This window comes from Pinus tabuliformis, chromosome 3_1 (assembly GCF_031772625.1).
Source record: "Pinus tabuliformis cultivar Carrire ecotype Pingquan chromosome 3_1, CPIR1, whole genome shotgun sequence".
NCBI classification, from domain to species: Eukaryota; Viridiplantae; Streptophyta; class Pinopsida; order Pinales; family Pinaceae; genus Pinus; species Pinus tabuliformis.
Window position 1 is genome coordinate 679,384,984 of NC_142301.1, and position 24,288 is coordinate 679,409,271.

Here is a 24,288-nt window from a genome sequence, read left to right on the forward strand (position 1 = left end):
TTTTTGGAAGCCCTATATATTTTCATGTGCCTAAAGAGAAAACGAATAAATTGGGTGCATCTGGAAAGAAAGGAATTTGCATGGGCTATAGCAAAAATACTAAGGTCTATAGAATCTATTTAGCTGGTCAAAGGGAAGTCGAGATTATTCATGATGTCACCTTTGACGAAGATATGGCTCTTAGCAAAATAGAAAATCTTCCTACTTTAAGGGGATCTAAAGAAGCTGACACTACAGAACCAAAGGAAAAGGAAGATGTGACGATGCCCGATGTGGAAGAACCTATAGATCCTATTGATCCTCCTCTATAAGAGCCTTCCTCTTCTAGGAAGAGGCCTTCACGGCTTAGGGGGACACTTGATGATGATGAAGGACACATTGCACCCAGAGAAATCTTTCGTGAAAGTAAGAAGCCGAACAGGTATCAGGGATACCTGACCGTCATGAGCATGATCATCCAAAATGAGCCTTTGTCATTCACAGATGCTGTTAAGCATCAAGTATCGAAGGATGCTATGACTGAGGAATATGAGTCCATTATGAAAAACGATGTTTGGGATGTGTTCCCCAGACCCCAGGACAAAGCAGTTGTCACTTCAAAATGGCTTTACAAGATAAAGCATGCAGTTGATGAAAGTGCGGAGAAGTATAAGGCTTGTTTTGTTACTCGTGGCTTCTCCCAGAAGGAAGGTATAGACTATGACGAGATATTTGCACCTGTTACCCGATATACCACCATCCGCTCGATCATAGCCCTTGCTACTATGCAAGGGTGAAACATACATCAGATGGATATCAAGACTACGTTATTCCATGGTTCGATCAAACAGGAGGTCTATGTGGAGCAACCTGAAGGATTTGAGATTTATGATCAAGAATCGCATGTGTCCAGGTTGAAGAAGGCCCTCTATGGGCTAAAGCAAGCACCCTGAGCATGGTATGAGAGGATCGATAACTACTTGATGAAGCTGGGATTCACTAGGAGTGAAGCCAACCCTAACCTTTACTTTAAGGTTATAGATGACAATCCTCTCATGCTGGTGCTATATGTTGACGACCTCTTTCTAATAGGTGTAGGCCCTCTCATTCACGAATGTAAGAGGGAGCTGGCTTCTAAGTTCAAGATGAAAAACCTAGGAATTATGCACTATTTCCTAGGACTGGAAGTCTAGCAGAAACCAGGGGAGATTTTCCTATCCCAAGGAAAATATGTGGTGAAGGTATTGGAGAGATTCGGCATGGTGGACTACAAGCCCGTAACTACCTCAATGGAGCTTGACTTCAAGAAGTTAAGAGGTAGTGTTGCCGGACCTATTTTACAAAATGCTACTGAGTATCGTCAACTCATCAGAGCATTTATGTTCTTGGTGAACTCCCATCCGAATATATGCTTTGTAGTCAACACATTGAGTCAACATATGGTTGAACCTCACCACTCACATTGGATTGGTGCCAAGAATCTATTAAGATATCTTCGTGGCACAATCACTCATGGGTTGAGATACACTTTCGGAGATGTGAGACTACTTGGGTATATTGATGTTGATTGGGTAGGTAGTGTGGTGGACCGAAAGAACACTTTTGGGTGTTGTTTCTCTTTGGGATCTGCCTCGATATCCAGGATGAGCAAGAAGCAGAAGTTGGTGGCTTTGAGCACCGCCAAGGCAGAATACATTGCTACTAGCATGGCCTCCTTTGATGTAGTCTGGTTGCGAAAGCTCTTCAGTGAGTTGTTTGGATTTACATTGGATACCACCACGATCCTGTGTGACAACTAGATCGAGATCCGTTTATCAGAGAATCCTGTATTTCATGATCGCTCCAAGCATATCGATATTAGGTACCACTATATTCAAGATATGGTATAGTGAGGAGCAATAAGGCTCCAACATATCGGTACAGATGAATAGGTCACCAACATTTTGACAAAGCCCCTAGGACAGGTCAAATTCCTGACTTTCTGAGAATGACTTGGTGTGATTCAGAGACCCTCTTATGAGGGTTGAGTATGATGTATTGAGCTCTAGGAGCTCCAGGGGGGCGCGGGGTACTTCTTGGAGCGACATGTGACCACAGGGTGACTCATATCCCCTAGTGGTGCAGTATGTACAGGGTAAAGGTTCAACCTTCCCCTGTGACAGCCCGTGGTGACTGTGGAACATGACAATTAGTTCTCCTATGGGCCAGGATGATTCATTCTCTGTGGTGACTGTGGAACAATATGATTAGTTCCCCTGTAGGCCAGGATGATTAGTTCTCCATGGCATCCACTGGACAAGATGATTCATTCTCCTATGGACAGGATGATTAGTTCTCACGTGGATAGAATTGCTTTTGAAATAGTTATTTTTAGACAAGTTATTGCCTAATACTTTTGGAGAGAAATGTTTTACAAGTAAAATCCAATATACCACGATCCTTATGCAAAACTTCTTCCTCTTCATCTCTTCCTCTTTGCAAAACTTCTTTTACCCAACCCAACGTAAAAGGACAAAAAGAGCATAGTTTGATGTTGAATGTATCCCTTATTAGAAGGGAATAATTAGATCTTTGCAACAAGGAATTTGACCACTGGAGATGAATACATTCACCTTTGAAGCTTAGACGAATTGGCTACCATAATGACTTGCCTAAGTGATAAAGGAATTTGACCAAAAAGGTGAATGACCCAAGGTAATTAACGAGGAAATTATAGAATATAGTCAACTATTAAGTCAGAAGGACAAATCTTCCCCTTAGAAGCCAAAAGGGCTTGGCTATGTCGACTAAAGGAGATAGATGTAATTCACCTTTGAAGTCAAAAGAACTTTGCTAGGTCATAAAAGACATTGACTGAAAAGGTGAATGGTCCAAAAGAAAATTGTCTCCTAATGAATCTTTATTGTAGGATCAAAACTAATGGGTCACTGTTTCCGTGCTTGAGATTTTCTTGATAAAGGGACTAATGTTATAAGGGAGTGTCCGTGTACGTCTTTTATCAGATAAACTTCCCAAGTGCAAATCTTTGGTTTCTTTTCACATTCCATTAACAGTGATTAGAGAATAAATTAGAAAATAAAATACATGACATTTTTGTGCAAATTTTTGGTTTCCTTTTCCTAATAAGGAATGCTAAAAAATATTAACATTTAGTTGCTTTATCTTTGTGATATGCATCTATTCTTCCCTGCCTGTAATCTGGAAAGATTTGTTTTCCCCTAGCTAATATCGATATCGATATAAAAAAATATTAACATTTAATTGCTTTATTTTTGTGATATGCATCTATTCTTCCCTGCCTGTAATCTGGAAAGATTTGTTTTCCCGTAGATAATATCGATATCGATAGCAAATACATATAGAAAAATTGCGAAACTATTAACTAATTAAAAATATCAATTAAAAAACTTATCATTAAATAAATCAATTTCAAAATTTTCACATTTCAATTTTCAAGAGTGAAATATCTGAAGCATTTTTTAAAGCCGACCGATTTAACTCTTCGTAACCATAGTTTTTAACACCGTCATCTTTGTTGAAGGTCCACCACGCATACCTCGCCCAGGGACCCTTTCGCATATACACAAAATGTACAACAACTAGGAGTATGTCGTGCTCATTTATTTCCCAACAGTTAGTTCTAGTCTTTACATATTTACCTTTAGGAAGCTTAGGGAGTTTGAAGGGATCAACTTGTTGAGTGTGCTCACTTTTCCGGCACTGAACTACCCTCCATCCACTTGCTAAATCATCCATAGCGTAAATACACCCAATGGGATACTCGCCATAATCGCCATTGGCATCCTCTGTATCTGACCTCTGAGATATGGCATAAAGTGTTCCGGATTTGGAGGATATCATACATCTCCCTAACAAGCTCGTGACAAGGAATTTACGGAAGTTACGGGAGAAAGGCGGAAAATATGTAGGAAATTTCATTAAATGCCGAGCAAACGTTGTGTTCTCTTCTCCTCCCACTACCCACACGTTTCTCTGAAAGTCGAAGTGCATGGGAACGAGTGTGGTAGTATCATCGTTGCCTGCATATACCCAACTAGTAATATTTACTAGATATAGTTTTCCTTTCCATGGGATAGGTAGGCGGACTCCCTTGAGAAGAGCACCACATGAAGTCGGGTCACGCCTTTTAATTGTGGGTCTCCACAAATTGAAATATGGTTTTGTTTCGTATGATTAAGTTTGGGTTTTATTTTTTTAGTGACTTTATAAATTTGAAGATATGGTGTTAAGGAAATCCAAACATTTTTTTTGCACATTCGAGATGTTACAATTCCTTATCAATGGGCTTCTATTGGCTTCTTGAATGGGTAGCTTAACATTGTTTTTTATTTATATGAATTTTAAACATTTCATATTATAGAAACGGTTTGTCTTGGTCATTCTAATTAGATGGCCATTTTTTCCTCAACTAAATTTAGAGTTGGAGTTAATAAATTTGGTTTCAATGCATACAACACAGAATAGTAAAGTTAGCTAATCCATCATATTCAATAGAATCATTGGTAACTTTGGTGGAATTAGAGATATAATCGAAGAGATTGAAATAGGTCTTTCCCCTAAAACTAATATTGGACTAATTTTCTATGACAATTGTATTCATGGAAAATTTTGGAGACTAGAGAGTATTAGAGAGATTTTCTATGACACTTGTATCTATGCGGAATTGTTAGAGATTAAAAGGTATTTGAGATATTTTGTATGACAATTGTATTCACGTGAAATTGTTGGAGACTAGAGGGGTTTTATGAGTAAAGGGATTTCTGCTCTCTTTTTCTTTGTGATGGTCTTTGAGAGCACAAATTATTGTATTAAATGGTGTTATTTTCTGAGAAGGAACACACAATTTTTATAAACCTCTTTATATATAACTTCAAATCCAAAGGGAAAATGGATCAAGTCCATAAATCTAGACAAGACTAAAATTCAATGCATCTTTCAATACATGGTCATCCTTTCACTCCTTGCATTGGAGAAGGATATATGTGCCTCCAATATTCAACAAAAAATATCCAAAAGGATGGCCTTTGTGCATGTGCTTTTCTTATGAGACAATCCATCATGTTGTCCAAGCTCACTTCAGGATTTGCCTTTTGTTTACATTCGCAATTATAACAACTTCTCCCACCCCATTACTAGATTGGGTTGTGGAAAGGGTTACTTGTTGAATTGACCTTAAACCTAATGTCTATTATGAAGATGAGGTCACAACATAAAATGTAAAATCTGATGCTACAATTATGTTCATCTTGTGGAGATTTTATCTCAATCTCATTCTTGAATTGAAATTTATTCCTACTTGAACTTTGCCTAATCATATTACACGTCATCTGTAATGGGTTGCCACATGGCACCCATGTGGTATTCATGTGGCATCCACATGTGGCCCAAATGATACAACCACATTAACCAACATGATTCCATTCTTGGAAGGTACCTACTTGGCCTCCATGTGGGCGATGCCATGTCGTCTCATGGAGAGGGACCATAGATTGTTTGGAATAATTAATTATTCCAATAAATGTGCTTTAAATCCTCTTTTCCTTCTACCTTGCATAGAGAAACTATTCTTCAAACCAATTCTAGCAACTTTATACTTTCTAGCTAGCCCTAGAATCAATGTCTTTCATCTAAATATTCTAATCATTAAATTTCATGTGGTAATCAAATGGTATTTAGGATTTTTATTTTTATTTATTTCTTTTATTTTTTATTATTTTTATTTTTATTTTTATTTTTACTTTATTTTTATTTTTTCAGAATAGTAAAGTTTTCTAATCCACCATATTCAAGAGAATCCATGATAACTTTAGTGGAATTAGAGATAAAATGGAAGAGATTTAAATGGGTATTCCCCCTAAAACTAAAATTGGACGAATTTTCCATGACAATTGCATCCATGCAAAATTGTTGGAGACTAGAGGTTATTGGAGAGATTTTCTATGGCACTTGTATGTATGTGAAATTGTTAAAGGCTAAAAGGTATTTGAGAGATTTTCTATGACAATTGTATTCATGTGAAATTGTTGGAGACTAGAGGGTTTTTATGAGTAAAGGGATTTCTGCTCTCTTTTTCTTTGTGATGGTCTTTGAGAGCACAAATTGTTGTATTAAATGGTGTTATTTTCTGAGAAGGAACACACAATTTTAATAAATCTCTCTATATATAACTTCAAATCCAAAGGAAAAATGGATCAAGTCCATAAATCTAGACAAGACTAAAATTCAATGCATCTTTCAATACATGGTCATCCTCTTACTCCTTGCACTGGAGAAGGATATATATGCCTTCAAGATTCAACAAAAATTATCCAAGAAGATGGCCTTTGTGCATTTTCTTTTCTTATGAGACAATCCATCATGTTGTCGAGGCTCACTTCAGGATTTTCCTTTTGTTGACATTCACAATTATAACAACTTCTCCCACCCAAGTACTAACAATTTCTCTCACTGTTATGCTCTTAACCTGCAAGACGATACCAAAATACCAAATATATGAAGAAATATGCCTAGAACATAGAACAATGAGAAATAACAACAAGTATTTTATAATTCAGAAAGCAATGTTCACTTGCCTCTTCGAGGGGGCAACCTCCAATAGAGCTAAGCTCAATTACAAAATAAGACACGATGCTCCTCGAGGGGAGTCTCTATCCTTTATATAGGATTCATACATGCAATACCATGGGGCAATACCATGGTTGTTATTAATACCATCTATCTAATACCATGGCCCATTTGCAACTAACTCTGGTCCCTTCATTAAATGCAGGTTAACCACTTACAATTATTAATATGGGCTTTATTGAATCTTTACTTAACTATAACTATGACTCGATCCTATTACATAAATAAGGGGGTTAGGGTGGGACCCTAACATGCTCTCCCCCATAAGAATAACCTTGTCCTCAAGGTTGAAGTTGCGGAAACTGTTGAAGAATAGTGGCTGGTTCCTAGGTTGCATCTTTTGGAGAGGTGTCTTTCCACTTGACAAGGACTTCCTTGATCATGCGGCCACGCAGTTGCCGTTCTCGTGTGTCAAGAACCTGTTCAGGTTGGAGCCAGATTGACCCTTCAGGTATACTAGTTTGAATTATGCAATTGTTCCCAATCACTTTCTTGAGGCATGAGACATGGAAAATTGGATGGGTTTTTGCAGTGGGCGGCAAAGTTAGCTTGTAGGCAACTTCTCCAATGCGCTGAAGTACTTGATACGGTCCGTAGAATTTGGGAGATAGTTTCTGACAACCCTTGTCTTTGACTGATTTTTTCTTATATAGTTGCAGCCTCAAAAATACATGATCCCCTTATTGAAATCGGTGTTTTGAGCGATGTTGATCTACCTATTGCTTCATGCGGTTTTGAGCTTGATGAAGATTCTATATAAGGTGGGCCAACATGGTTGTGCGGTTCTGTAGGAGTTGATCCACTACTTGTACCTTCGAGCATCCCTTGATATAAGAAGTAGGGGAAGGGGTGAGTTGACCATAAACTACTTCATATGGAGTCATTTTGGTGGTGGCATGATAGTTGGTGTTATACCACCATTTAGCTAGAGGTAACCACTATACCCAGAGATGTTGCTTTTTTGAAGTGAAACACCTAAGGTAGGTTTCCAGACATTTGTTGACTGCTTCAGTTTGACCATCAATTTGTGGATGATAGGAAGTACTGAGTTGTAGTTGGGTTCCTTGTAGCCGGAAGAGTTCCTACCAAAAGTTACTGGTGAAGACCAAGTCACGATCAGACACAATGGAAGTGGGCATGCCATGCAATTTGAAGATCTGATCCATGAAAGATTGAGTGACCAAAGTCGGTGTAAAAGGGTGGGGTAGGACACAAAAATGAGTATACTTAGAAAGTCTGTCCACAACCACGATGATGACTGACTTGTTTCCTGACTTTGGAAGACCCGTAATGAAATCCATAGAAACCTCCATCTAGATTGAGGTCGGGATGGGCAATGGCTGTAATGTACCTAGGGATTTGACTATTTCTCCTTTGTGGCGCTGACAGATGTCGTATTTAGCTACAAAATTAAGAATGTCCTTTTTCATGCCTATCCAAAAAAATGATCTTCCAGTGCCAGAACACGTCTTCTAAAAGCCTGAATGTCCTATAGTGGGAGATGAGTGCAAATCCACCAAAATACGGCTTTTGAGGGTGGATGTTGGTGATATTACGACTTTGTCCTTGTAGAGAAGAATTTCATCCTGCCACGAGTAGCCTGCTGTGGAATTTGGATCTACCTGCAATTGATTAATGAGTTGGGAGGGCCAAGGATGTGAAAACCATTCCTTGTGAGCCTTTTCATTCCATTCTGGAATGGGAAGGGAAATTGCAAGCAGGGTACTTTCCTCCTCAAATTGGCGGGATAACGCATCTGCTACAATATTTTCACACCCTTTCTTGTAAATTATCTCATAATCACATCCCATCATTTTGTTGAGCCATTTATTTTGTTGTGGTGAGGATAGGCGTTGCTCCAAAAAATATTTAAGGCTTTGATGGTCTGTGTGGATTTGGCAACGTCGCCCCAATAAGTATTCATGCAATAATGTTGGAGACTAGAGGGTATTGGAGAGATTTTCTATGACACTTGTATGCATACGAAATTGTTAGAGACTAAAAGGTATTTGAGAGATTTCCTATGAAAATTGTATTCATGTGAAATTGTTGGACTCTAGAGGGTTTTTATGAGTAAAGGGACTTCTGCTCTCTTTTTCTTTGTGATTGTCTTTGAGAGCACAAATTGTTGTATTAAATGGTGTTATTTCCTGAGGAGGAACACACAATTTTTATAAACCTCTCTATATATAACTTCAAATCCAAAGGAAAAATGGATCAAGTCCATAAATCTAGACAAGCCTAAAATTCAATGTATCTTTCAATACATGGTCATCCTCTCACTCCTTGCACTGGAGAAGGATATATGTGCCTCCGAGATTCAACAAAAATTATCCAAAAAGATGGCCTTTGTGCATGTGCTTTTCTTATGAGACAATCCATCATGTTGTCCAAGCTCATTTCAGGATTTGCCTTTTGTTTACATTCACAATTATAACAGCTTCTCCCACCCAAGTACTAACAACTTCTCCCACCCCATTACTAGCTTGGGTTGTGGAAAGGGTTACTTGTTGAACCGACCTTAACCTTAATGTCTATTATGAAGATTAGGTAACAACATAAAATATAAAATATGATGCTACAATTATGTTCATCTCGTGGAGATTTTATCTCAATCTAATTTCCGAATTGAAAGTTATTGCTACTTGAACTTTGCCTAATCATATTATGCATCATCTGTAATGAGTTGCCACATGGCACCCGTGTGGTATTCATGTGGCATCCACATGTGGCCCAGATGGCACAACCACATTAACCAATATGATTCCATTCTTGGAAGGTACCTACATGGCCTTCATGTGGGCGATGCCATGTCGTCTCATGGATAGGGCCCACGAGGTCATGGATAGGGACCATAGATTGTTTGGAATAATTAATTATTCCAATAAATGTGCTTTAAATCCTCTTTTCCTTCTACCTTGCATAGAGAAACTGTTGTTGAGACCAATTCTAGCAACTTTATACTTTCTAGCTAGCCCTAGAATCAATGTCCATCATCTAACTATTCTAATCATAAAATTTCATGTGGTAACCAGATGGTATTTAGGATTTTTCTTTTCAACTTTTAGCTTTCATAATCATGATTAACAATCATTATCAACCCTTTAAAAGGAGATCAAATTTCCGTACCATTGTCACCAATCCCTTTTATTATCCAAATTAAAAGTCTATACTATATCCAAAGTTCACTATGAGTTTTCATGCCAATGGATATGCTCACCATTCTAGTTTGTCTACATCTTCTAACAGTTTTATACTAGCTTGTATCAAGTGAAAATGGAGATGGTTATATGGGCCATCCAATTACTCTAGCTGTTTTAATGAGAACTTGTTTCTAAGAGGAGTAACCGAGGGAATCTTGTGTGCTAAAGTATATGTTTGAGAGATACATAGAATTGTTTGTTGAGGAAGGAAGATCCACAAATGAGGGTTTTGTTGTCGATGTCTCATTTAAGCCAATAAGAAGGTCTTTTATATAGAATGCTTGCATCATCCATGAAAATTTTAGATTTTTATCCATATGTAAATCAAATTCTAAACCAATCCGAATGTCACTTGTAATTCTAATACAATTTCCATTCCCTGTTTGTTAACTAAAATGTGATCGAATAATAAGAAACGTATAAGAAATTATTTTGTTGGTACTCACCAAACATGAGAGGAATTACTTTCCACCTTCATGATACGTTGAATTCATTTCATGATTGGAGGAGGGTAGGTACACTTTCTTTATTATAACTTTGTGCCACAAATCTATACTTGAGATGAACTGCCAAAATCAACCTTGTAGCTAGGCCTTCTGAGAAGATTAAGATCCTCTAATATCCAACCAACCTATTCTTATGAAATTATCAAATTATTATTGCATGTAGTTGATACAGCCTTGGAAGAAATTTATTCCAACAAGTTTTCCACAATTCACAATTTTGTTGGAAAATTACGATCTAATTTAAGAAATTTACATTTTTTATTATAGTAGCTTCATAAGTTGACAATGTCCTCAAGTTGATCCTTGGCAACCTGGACACAATGTTTCCATATTGAAATCTCAATGTCAAGAGCCCCATTTTTCCTAGTTCGTGTCTTCAAACATGTACTTTCCTCTTATTTGTCATTATTGATATATTGCACATTGTTGCATCCACTTCTAGATTTTAAACTATACCAATTTTCTATACTAATTTTATTACTTGGATATAAAACCCATTTTTAGCATTCACTTACTCTTTAGTAAATACGATAATGTAAAGCCTAGTGCCTACATCATGCACATACTTTCTCATACAAATAATTGAATTTGAGGAGCAAAAACAATCTGTTTTCAAATTATGGGATACCTTATTTAGCACTACACAAATACATGTTGATATTTGAGTTTACCAACCATTTAGTGGCCATATCAAAAGAGGTTCTAGTGTTACCACCTGCAGGGTTACCCTAGTTAGTACTAGTGTTACCTCTTGCAGGGTTACCCTATTTAGGATTAGTGTTACCACCTGTACTGTTATCCTAGTTAGAACTAGTGTTACCACCTGTTGAAGCCTCGAAAATCGCTGCAACAACATTGGGGATAACCACCCGGTCCGGACCTTAGTACAGCTCCTTTTCCGTTTGGAATAGTGGCTCCGACTGGGGATAATGGGACCAGTTTCCCAAAAGTGAACAAACGAGATGAATGGATGATTTATAATCTAAGCTAGCGGGGCGAATAACTAAACTATCAACAAGAATACATAAACTATAATCTATCCCAGGAACTTATCTGAGCTTTAAAGTGCAGCGTTTGATGGTCTGTGTCTAAAGACAGGCATATAGATGACTCCATCTATCAGACATAGATATTAATTCATTCAAGATTACTGTGCTTAAATAGTTAAGCAAAGCGATTAAAGCTATATTACCACACTCATCATTTATTTCATTGACATATACATGATTAAAAAGAAACACATCATAAAACATCCAATAGTGGAATGAATACAGATCTCCTGTTACGGCGCATGCATATAATCAATAATAGTAGGAATAATCACATAGAAATTCATATGAAAGGAATGAATTTAGACATAGATAGAAATACCATATGAGTTGCGCGACACTCCCAATATCAATTGCTATTTGTAGTTCTTCCTTCAATGCAAAACCACTCTCAACAAAGACAATAGTGCACAATTGCATAAAAAGCTTCCTTGTTGAATTAAGAACAACTGGTCCAGTTTTATAAAAGAATATTGACTGAAGCACAATAGTGCAAACTTCAGTCTATTAAGTCTGATACAAAACTTTACGACCCTTTCTAAAAACATGAAAGGGTCTATAAATACTAAATTAATCTAAACATCTATTAAACTGAAATCCCACTAAATTAGTATCAATAAATATTGATTCTATTTCCCTCAGCGATCTGGCAATCGGCAACATGATTCATCAAGTAGGCTGCTTGCCTTTAAATCTGAGCTGACTTATCGCAAGCATTGGCTCTACTTCAGGCGGTTTGTTGAGGCGCGAACTGAGCTGGGCAGCATAGGTGGCATCCTGAATATCGGGAACTATACACCCGATTGCATCTGTTAAACACTTAAGGGCAGCTCTCTGTGTGTGCGGCTTAATCAGGAAGAGCCAATATGCATCGAAGGTTAAATTGTTAATCCCGGTGATTAATCTCCCCTTTTCCTCCAAGTCAGGATAACATGATTGCTCCAACATGTTTGTTGTTTTCATCTTTCCTGGTGTACATTGGGAAATCATATTTGCTAAGTAGAGAGTGTTGTTAACCAGATCAACTAGATTGCTGGAAGTTGTTTTACATCTTGAAGCCGCCCTCTCTGCTTTCATCACCTGAGTTTGCCATTCTATGAAGAGTATATCCATATATGTTTCTAGGATCCTAGGCAAATTTGCTTCTTTCCCTTGATCATAATCTTGCCAGTCAAGATATGCGGTTATGATCTCTTCGGCTTGATCTAACTCATTCCTGGCCTTCTCTACCTGCTGATTTATGGATGTAGTTAGCTCACACAATGGCTCTGCCTCAATGAGTTGTTGACACATGAGCCTAATTTGTGATATTAATGCAGTGTTTATTTGCAATGCTTCTGCTCTGAACTCATCCACTTGTGGAGTGCCCTTTATTATTTCGAGCTGCAATGACAATTGAGCGATTTGCTCATCTTTCGTTTTCATCATTTGCTCATTTGATGCCCTCAATTGTGCCAATGCCTCCGATAATTCCTTCTGTTTCTGGATCGCGCTTTGGTCGATCCTTTGCTTCTCTGCCTGCAATTGCTGAGTTAATTGACTGTTCATTTGTTGTTGTGTTAACAATTGCTGTTCCACCTGCTCTGCCTTCTGCTTTGATTCAGCCAACTCTGCCTGTAATGCGAAAATTTCTTGGTCCTTAGTCTTCAGTAGAAGACTTACTTCCGATGCCTTGTCGATTGTCGCTGCCGAATAGGCTCCCGCATATTGTGACAGTTTTGTTAGGTCATCGGAGGGGTCGAATTCCTCCTTCCAAACCACGCTGCCCGTAACAGTTTGTTCTGGGAAAATGGAAGGTTGATCAATCTTCCTTCTTTTCCTTTGTCGTTTTACCACTGCTCTATGCCTCAAGCTGTAGAAAACATCCAGGGGAGGAATATCTTCTACCTATAGAATGATTTGGTCGGAGGGGTCTTTTGGTATTACCTCAACATCCTTAGAAATGGGTGGGCCGCTGGTTCCACTTAGAACCTGAGGTGAAGTGATGTCCTGTGTATCGTTTGTTTTGGAAGTGTTTGTATCTTTAAAACATTCCAACCGACTGATGAGAGAGTCAAATTGCTTCCATTCTTGGAGCAATTTGGGGTCAATACGAGTATCTATATTGACATCAATGGTGGTTTGTTTCTGCTTTTCGGCTTCAGACTCCTTCTGCACTTCTTCCTGCTGTTTCTTCAGTTGCTCTTCTTGTTCTTTCCTCTGTCTTTCCTCTTGCTCTTTCCTCTGTTGTTCCTCTATCTCTTTCCTCTGTCTTTCCTCTTGTGCTCTCTGCTGCTTTTCTGCCTGTTCTTTCCTCTGCCTTTCCTCCTGTTCCTTTTTATGATCTTTTGTTATAACAGGAGGTTCGCTTGACTGTTGCCGACCAAGCTCGCTTGATGATGTTGCTGGGGTTGTTGCTAGTAAATCTAGAGGCAGAGTTTCCAACCTCTGTTCTCTAAGTTTATTAAATTCAGTCAACCCTTCATCATTATACTTTGCTAGGGCAAATTGCCTAACCTGGCTTATTGACTCGGCTGAGGAGAACAGGTCATCAAAGATATCTTCCTTATGATCAAATCTTGTCAGTTTGGCCTGTTCTAATGCATTATAGGAAACTTTTCTTGGATCGAAATGCCTATTTGGGAGAGTCGCTAGAGTCAAGGATTGAATTTTTGTGGCTTCCTTTTCTGCATGTTTGAGGTCATGCAGGGTATATACACCACACCTCAAAGGAAAAGAGGGCCAGCCTTGCTTCTTATTCTTCTTGAGTGTTTGTGTAACACTCTCGGAAATGATTTGGTAAGAAATTTCCCTTGCTAGAAGTTTATCTGGTATGTACAGAGGGAGGACATGGGGTCTGGCTTGGCTGCCGAAAACTCTTATGTAGGTAAACCTTTCCTCTCCAAACCAACTACCTATTCCGGTTAAATCAATTCCGGCTTGATAAGAAATCTTGGGAGCAGGTCTATCAAAAATGGAATAATGAATAGGCAACATAAAGCCATTACAGACTTGGTATAGATGATGTTTATAAGAAGACTTCCACAATTTCTGGTGATATATATGAATGGGTGAGGGGTCTTGTGCAGTCCACCTCCAGCCAAGTACGGGGAATTCAGAATTATAACAGAGGGTATCTAGAATATAGGCACTGTAGTAAAATGGGGGAATTATCCTTTCAGAAATCCGGGTCTTGCTTCTAAACTCAAGCACAACTTGTGCTAGTTTGTCTGAAAGGATAGTGGCCCAATCCATAATTATACTGTTTACTGCTGCCTCCATTAGAGGAACCATTTCTATGGTAAAATTAGCAGAGTCATGCAATCCCCATAATCTACACATCATTATCCCCGCATAGCAATAAGGAGAAGCCAGTGAATCAACCGAGTACTTACCGGAAGATTCGTGTTTATGTTTGGCTGGATTCTGTCTCCAATCCCGGATGGGTTCGGATTCAACTTCATTATCGCTTGCAAACTTCTCCAGGAACGCCTTGTTATATACCTTCTCTAGCTCAGGAAAATGATACATTTGCCTTAGATCATCTGCCTTGAATGATCCGAAAATCCTCCCATCTCTGGTGCTGAAAGTTCTGTCCAAGATTGGGATTTCTTCAATCGCCCATCGCACGACGTCTGTGTATGGGAGAATTTGCTCCCTGGCTGCTATCCTGTGAAGGAAAGAGTCGGCTAAATCCTTGAGAGTACTCTCAGACTTCCGAAGTAAATCCACACTAGCTTCTGTTACTGTCTTTACTGGTTGCTCGGCTTCAATCAGATTGTAAGTGCCTTGCCAAGTAACTCTGGTGAGACCCGTACACGTAGTATCAGATATTAAGCCCTTCTTTTTGTCTATGACAGCTTGTCCTGCAACTGGTGTAGCGGAAGCGCCCGCGGTCTTCTTGGATTTCTTCCCCATCTTGCTCAAGCTTCCTTCTATGGATGAATTCTGCACAGAGGCGAAAATAAACGTAACACAGAAATATGCTAATGAAAATCCAATACAGGAAAGATATATTGATCAAAGCGTGCTGAGAGATTAACTCTTAAAAATGGTTGCGGATCCAATCGATGGGAAGATCTTACAGATACATTAAATGGCCGTTTAAGGCCTGCCACCCCTTAAATGCTCATTACACCATAATTCGGCCGAATAACTCGCTTAAGCGTGCTATGGATATTTTGGCGGTTGAGTGCAGGTGATCGATTATTTAAGAGATCAAACTTTAAATACGAATGGATCACAATATCCCTCCATTTAACGGCTTTTTCGAAATCCGCGCTATATCATGATCGGGCATCGGGAACACTTTAAATCTTTATGTTGATAATTTCGAAATGCCGATCGCCGATAGCGATATCGCATCGCATCGGGAGAATAGGTGTTATATAAACATATGGATAGCATACCCCCGACCACCGATAGCGAAACCGCATCGGATCGGCGTGAAAAGACATAACAATGTGCATACATAGTGTATCGCCGATTGCCCGATTGCCGATATCGCATCGCATCGGGGGTAAAATCTGGGCGCCTTATTATTATACATGGGATATTGCCGATTGTCGATTACGAAATCGCATCGGACCGGGGTGAATGATTTAAGGTGCTTAGCCTGCATATAAAGTATCGCCGATAGCCAATCGCCGATTGCGCATCGCATAGGGGCTTATGTCATGGGCGTTTTAAAATGTGTATAGAGTATTGCCGATAGCCGATAGCGAAATCGCATCGGCGGAGACCAATGTGCCACCTATTTGTGTTTTCTATGTTATTGCGATATGCGATCTTGCGATCGCTTTATCGCAATAATAAAAGATTGTTTTATTTGATCAAAAATGGGTTTTTCAAAAGGTTTTAAATAATGTCTTCATTTATTTTGTGGACCTCTTAAAAAGAATGCGCTATTGATACCAATTAATTTCTAGAGGGACCCATTTCATATAATAATTTTGTAAATATAAATGATATGAAATGGGGGGTTGTTGTAGGGCACAACAATTGGCGATTCGCTGGAAGAACCAATTATCTCTGAAAAGTAAGGAAATACTTAAACTTTTGAAAAATAGAATTCTAACCAAAGGAGAAAATTCTAATATAACTAGGTATATATGCATTCCAAAATGAATCTATTTTTGCTAATTTCCTCTCTTTTTTTTAAGAAAATAGTTACATTCTAAGTTTTAAATAGGCCTCTATGGGTTTATAATGATAAAACAGAATACTTTTCCAAATCAGCTTTTAAAATGAACTCCTCTGTCATAGGTAGAGCCTCTGCTGCCAGCAAATATTTGTAGTTTCGACAGGGATACCTTTTAACCATGATATTGTCCATTGTTCCATTCAATTAAGAGTGCGATTAACAGAATGAATTCAAAACATGTTTTCATATTTTGTATTTCATTTCCTTTTTTTGTTGTTGATAAGATAAAAAGCCATTGTCCTGGTTTGGTGGCCAGCTATTGACAATGCCATTCACTGGTAGTAATCTAACCGAACAAGCTGGCTCGTGATGAGACCCCTTGTCTTTTAATTTCAAGCCATTACCCTGTTTTGGTATGCAGTATTGGTAATGTCGGTTAAACTATTTCCCTATGAACATGGTAAGCAGGCTTGTAATAAGACCTCTTATCTTTAATATCAAATATTTTAGAATTACACTCTGAGTAATCATAAACTTTAGTGAATGGGATGAACAATCTTCTCCTTAAGAGCAAATGGATGACAGGTTAAGAGTTGAAGATGCTGAAATCGGATTAGCTTCTATCTTAATATTGATAACCTTTTGAGACCGATTTGAAAACAGAAAATGATTTACAATACTTTTAAACTTCTGAGAGGAGTTCAAAAAACTTGAAATGTGGTTTCAGAATACAATGATACGTAATTTCCTAGAAATTATCCCTTTTGGTTATGAGTTCCATTATTTTAAAAGAAAATATCAGAGTAATTTTGTAGATCAAACTTTCAAACACAGCAAAGGTCAATGGTAGATACCTTACAACATTATTTTCTACAAATCCTACAAACTACAAAAATTTATGAAACTAAAAGGAGAAGGGGTTACCTCCTCAATTAAAGAATTTCTTCAATATAAGGCCATTAACAGGGAGAGAATCTCTCAACCCTGATAAGTCTTGCAATATAAAGGTCGAATGGCCCACCTTTTCACAGATCTGAAATGGTCCAAGCCACATCTTCTGGAACTTGGTGTGTTTTCCCTTATCCTCATGGGCTTTGTTCCATTTCAGAACTAAGTCACCGACTTGAAATTGTTTTGAACCGGATGAGACTGAATCAAAAGCTGCTTTAATGATTTGCTGATGTTTGGCATGAGTAACTCTAGCTTTTTCTCTTTCCTCTTCTAATTTTAGAATTTGATCATGTCTAAGCTGAATAGAAGAAGGAGTTTCCTCAATGTACTGTACTAGGGCTAAAGAAGGAAGAACAAGATTTGTGGGCAACACTGCTTCTTTTCCATACACAAGATTGAATGGGGAAGATCCTATAGAAGCCTTTTGTGTTATCCTATCAGCCCATAATGCAAACATTAAAGATTTGTGCCAGTTTTTATGATTTTGCTCTATAGTTCGCTTAATGATTTTGATCAGATTCTTATTAGTAGATTCGGCTAAGCCATTACCCTGGGGATAGTAATTAGCAGAATACTTCAATTTAAACCCTCTTTTAATAGCGAAATCAAACATAGCATTGCCTGAGAAATAATATGCATTATCAAATACAAGAGCATTTGGGACACCAAACCTGGTAATGATAAATTGGTCTATGAACTCAATGATTGCTTCGGAATTTGTTGTCTTCAAAGGAATGGCCTCCACCCACTTAGTAAAATAATAAGTAGCAGTAAGGATATACTTATGTTGTTTGGAAGATGGTGGAGTAATTTCCCCAATGATATCCAATCCCCATTGCTCAAATGGTTGTTCAATGTTGACTGGTTGCAGAGGAAAGCTTATTTACGTTGTCTTCCACTAGAAGTCTGGCAATTGAAGCATTTCCTTACATATTCGTGGGCATCTCTAAACAGCGTAGGCCAATAGTACCCAGCATGAATAATTTTGTGAGCTGTTGTGTTAGCTCCAAAATGTCCTCCTGTTGGTCCATCATGTAACTCCTGTAAAACCTTTTGGGCTTCAGGTTTCTCAAGGCATCTTAACAAGATAGAATCATAATTCTGCTTAAAAAGCACGTCATTAATAACTGTGAAATTCTTTGCTTTTAACCTAATGGCCCTTTTGTTTTTATAAGACAGGTGTGGAGGGGCATAACCATTCTTTAAGTAAAAAATTAAATCTGCATATTGAGATTGAGAATCAGTGACACTTATCTGGTTGATTTCTTTAGTTTGACTTGTATCGCCTGATTCTGGAATGTTGGATGCTCCTGCCAATATCCTGCAAAAACCTTGACCCCTAACAATCTTTTCTGGTTTAATTTCTAAGTCATATTCTTGAAGCGCTGTGACCCAATTTGCCCTTTTTTCACCCAGTTCTTTTTGGATTAATAGTTGCCTAACTGCGGGGAAAGGAACTATAACTTTTGTGTGGGTTTTCAAAAGGAAGGGTCTATAATGCTTGACTGCTTTAAATACAGCAAAGGCTTGTTTTTCTACATCGGAGTAATTCAATTCAGCACCCTGAAGATTAGAGCTAAAAAATGAAATGGGTGCTTCCAAATTGTGATTATTTAGTTGTGTGAGCACTGCAGCATAAGAGAAGTCAGATGCGATGGTGTACAATGTAAAATGATTAGAAAAATTTGGAGTATTCAAAGCTAGGGCATTGATTATTGATTGCTTGATTAGATCAAAAGCTTCCTTTTCTGCTGATCCCCATTTAAAGACCGAATTTTTCTTAATCATTGTTTGAAGAGGCAATATAATTTGAGAAAAATCTGGAACAAATATTTTAACAAAGTTGATCTGGCCTAAAAATGACTGCATCGATTTTTTATTATGTGGGAAAGGAATTTCAGAGATTTCTTTGATCCGATCAGGATCAATATAAATGCCATCTTTGGACACAATAAATCCCAAGAGCTTTCCTTGATCAAGGGCGAAGAAAGACTTTTTAGGGTTAAGAGAAATACCATATCTTTTGCAACGCTGAAAAATTTGATTTAGATCATGCAAATGATTATATCTTTCTTTAGAGAATACAATAATATCATCCAAATAGACAACTATTGTCCTATTAATCAACCCTCTAAAAGGTATATCCATAGCTCTTTGAAATGTCGCTTCTGCATTTATAAGTCCAAAAGGCATTTTCTGATAAGCATATGTTCCCCATTTTGTTCTGAATGTAGTTTTAAGCTCGTCATCAGGATGAACCAGTACTTGGTTATATCCTGAGAAACCATCTAGAAAGGACATTAATTCGGAGCCAGCTACCGATTGAAGTATTTGCTCCATAGTAGGTAATGGGAAATTGTCTTTCAAATTCTCTTTGTTCAAATTTCTGAAATCAATACAAATTCGAATGTCGCCATTTTTCTTTCTGACTGGTACCATATTAGAGACCCAGTTTGAGTGTTGGACAAGAAAAATAATCTTGGCTTTCAAGAGTTTGTTAAGTTCTGATTTTATCTGGCTTTCTAAGTTTGGATGTATTTTCCTTAACTTCTGTTGAATCGGTTTCTGGTCGGGCAACATTGGAATAGTGTGCAGGATAATGGATGTATCATAAGTCTTCGAATCATCATACTTCCAAGTAAAGACCTGTTTATTTTTCCTTAACAGTCTAATGAATGCCTCTTTTTCTTCAAAGGAAAGTCCTAATCCTAAATTAATATTTTGAGGAGCTTGTTCAGTACCTAGATTGATCAATTCAAACCTAAGGGTAGAGCTTTGGAGCTTTGCAATAGTTACAGGTTTAAACCTGTCTTTAATATCATAAAGATCTTCCAGCTTTACCACAGGCTTAGGAATTGCATTTTCCTGAGGTGTTTCTCTCATTTGGGAGTCATGTTCATCTTCCTCAATGATTTGATTATCATAGGACTTTTCGGAAATTAAGAATTGTAAAACATCCTCATCATGATTGAATACTCTCCAATTAGTGACATTGTCAGGCACTGAAGGCCTAAAAAGCAATTCTACAGAAAACCTATCTGGGCTGTAGTCTTCAGAAGGTAAGAGCTTGGAAGCTACATTAGCTAGGAGATCGGCTGCCGAGTTTTGAGACCTGGGAATAGAAGAAATGTTGAATGCAGCAAAGTGCGAGGTAAGTTCTTGTACTAGCGATTGATAATGTTTGAGGTGATTTGAAAGACAATGAATTGCATTTCTTACCTGTTTCACAATAATTTCAGAATCGTCAAATACTTTTAGATATTTCACTTTAAGGCCGATTGCTTTATATAATCCCTGAACTAAAGCTTCATATTCGGTTGTATTATTAGTGCATTCAAATTCTAGCCTACAGGACAGCATTGTCTTTTCTCCTTGTGGGCTAACCAAAATACACCCTGCTCCTGAGCCCTCGCTAGACTTGGACCCATCGAAATATAAAGACCAAAATAAAGAGGTATTAACAAATGTATTTACAGTTTTCTCAACATCATTGAAACATCTAGACCTATCTGTTTGTGAAAAATTCTCAATCTGAGATGTAAAATGATTAACAGAGAAAGGGGATGGTGGGGCAACAAAGTTACCAAAGAATGACTCTGATGAATAATTTCCCAAAATGTTGTTGTTGAATGCTACCGACTAGCTTTCTTGTTCGAATTCAGTAACCGTATGGGTCATATGTTTCTCCCGATCGATCTTTATTTGATTTGGCTTACCCTTGTAGGGAAGCCACATATGTGACCAATCAGTGGAAATATACCCATGCAATTTCTCAGACCAATCCCTACTCAAAATTAAACCGTAAAACTCAGGTATATCAGCTATTAGGATATCAATCCTCTGCACTATTCTTGGATCAGCAGATAACCTAATGGTTACAGAGTTAATTTCTCCTAACACCTGTACTTTGGTCCTGTCCAACTGTACAATATGAATAGCAGACTTTTGGGGTTCTATGTTCAGTTTAGAACAAACTGAAGCTGGCATTATGTTAGATGATGCCCCCGAGTCAATTAAACAGTTGTGCAAGTTTCTATTGTAAATCTCATAGGTTAAAAGGAAGGGTGGGGTGTGAGAATTTGATCTGTCTCCAATTAGAACTGAATCGGTAGCTTCAACCATTCCTGGAGGAGGTTGGCCTGAATCATTAGCAGCTTTTGCACTGGGAAGAGGTGTAGAAGGAACAACATTCAATTCTTTAAGAAGTAATTTCTGCTGATGCTTTAATTTACTAAGTTCAAACATAGTAATGTTTGCTTTAGTTTTCTTCATATCATGAACAATATTATACTCCATTGAATCTGATACCACTAATGTTTTAGATGTTGAAGGAGTATTAGAAGTTGAAGGCAGGTTTTGGGGAACTGCCACAGGTGATTTCTTTGCAGGTGTTCTTTCTTTGGTTGTAGCAGCACCAACACTCCTTTTCTTTGACGTTATCTGACCAGGTTCAGAAATACTTTTGCTTCTAGTAGTGACCGGAAATGCTTCTTCTTCGTTTTCGGTATCAGAGTTGGGGAGTATAAAATCCCACATTCCGTGACATTCTACTACTTCTTCTTCATCGCTAGTTTGTGAAATCGATTCCTCTTCCTCTTCTTCTTGTTCCGAATCAGCATTAGATATAACATTTGGTGGCTTTGATTCATTTTTCTTAAAAGTTCTAAAGGGCCTTTTGGTTGATGTTTCAGCTACCTGTTTCTTTATTTCAACCATTTCATCTGACAAAGTTTTTAGAACCTTTTGCAAACCTTCCATGTCATAGGGGTCTTTAGAGGTTTTCTTTCTTGAGTCATCTTTAAAAGAGACCTTTTTGGCTTTTCTATCTTCCAAGGCAGCTTTCTTTTCCAGGGCATTGATGCGTTTCTCCACAGCAAGCGCTTCTTTCATGTTTTCGGCTAAGGTAGGTTTCCCAGCCCTGTCTAAAAAGATGGCTATATTGGCAGGCAGAGCTGTTATATACCATTCGCTCTGAATTTGTTCACTTGGTTTGGAGCTGTGGGGATTTTATTTAGGAGTTTATTGAAACGGGCATTAAATTCCTTAATTGGCTCCCTATGCTCTATTCTCAAATTGGAGAGGTCATTTATTAGGGTAGCCAAAGACCTATCATCTCCATATTTGGTAAGAAACTGCTCTTGGCAAGTGTTCCAACTGGTAATGGAACCAGGTGGTAGGGAAAAATACCAGGATCCTGCTGATCCTTGCAAAGTATAAGGGAAAAGCCTAACAACAACATCTTCTTCTGTTACTCCTTTCAAGTTGACTTCCAACATGAAATTATTGATGTGTTCCTCAACTTGGGTTCCATTATCTGGATTGAACTTGGGTAGCCATTTTTCAGGAAGATCTGGTAATGGATGTAATGGTGCAGGCATATTGACTGCACCAGGTCTGGTCCATGGATCTGCCATTATAATAGCAGTAGTGGTTGATACTACCGCTGGAACTCTAGATGTCTGGGAAGGAAATAATGTTGAGGAATGTGCAGGTTGGGATGCTGAAGCTTCTAATCCCTGGTGAATGACAATATGTAATGGGGAAGTAAGTGGTTGACTTTGCAGATAAGAAGTTGAAATGGAGGATGCGGATGAAAGCTCTTCACTGTCAGATCCTTCAGTAGTTTTCTTCGCCTTTTTCCTTTTAGGTAAAGGAAACTCAGTGGGTTCAATACCGAGCTTTTCGCTCTGAAGTCTGGTGAGAGGGTGAGGTAAATTGAACTGCGAAGTCGCACTGCTTTGTGATACCTCAGATTTCTTTGGCGAAATCGAGAAGCTCTGAAGTTTATGGATAAGAGACTGAACTTCAGGTGATTCAAGACTTAATTGTTCTGGAGTATGATGGGTTTGAGCAGTGGTAGTTGATTCCTCTTCTTCTTGATTGGATACTGGCGAACCAGCATTCGAATGAGAAGTTCGAGGGGATTCGGAGGTTCAGGCCTCCTTCTAGCGCCAAAAATGTTGAAGCCTCGAAAATCTCTGCAAAAACATTGGCGATAACCACCCGGTCCGGACCTTAGTACAGCTCCTTTTCCGTTTGGAATAGTGGCTCCGACTGGGGATAATGGGACCAGTTTCCCAAAAGTGAATAAACGGGATGAATGGATGATTTATAATCTAAGCTAGCGGGGTGAATAACTAAACTATCAACAAGAATACATAAACTATAATCTATCCCGGGAACTTATCTGAGCTTTAAAGTGCAGTGTTTGATGGTCTGCGTCTAAAGACAGGCATATAGATGACTCCATCTATCAGACATAGATATTAATTCATTCAAGATTATTGTGCTTAAATAGTTAAGCAAAGCGATTAAAGCTATATTACCACACTCATCATTTATATCATTGACATATACATGATTAAAAAGAAACACATCATAAAACATCCAATAGTGGAATGAATACAGATCTGCTGTTACGGCGCATGCATATAATCAATAATAGCAGGAATAATCACATAGCAATTCATATGAAAGGAATGAATTCAGACATAGATAGAAATACCATATGAGCTGCGCGACACTCCCAATATCAATTGCTATTTGTAGTTCTTCCTTCAACGCAAAAACACTCTCAACAAAGACAATAGTGCACAATTGCATAAAAAGCTTCCTTGTTGAATTAAGAACAACTGGTCCAGTTTTATAAAAGAATATTGACTGAAGCACAATAGTGCAAACTTCAGTCTATTAAGTCTAATACAAAAACTTTATGACTTTCTAAAAAACACGAAAGGGTCTATAAATACTAAATTAATCTAAATATCTATTAAACTGAAATCCTACTAAATTGGTATCAATAAATATTTGATCCTATTTCCCTCAGCGATCTG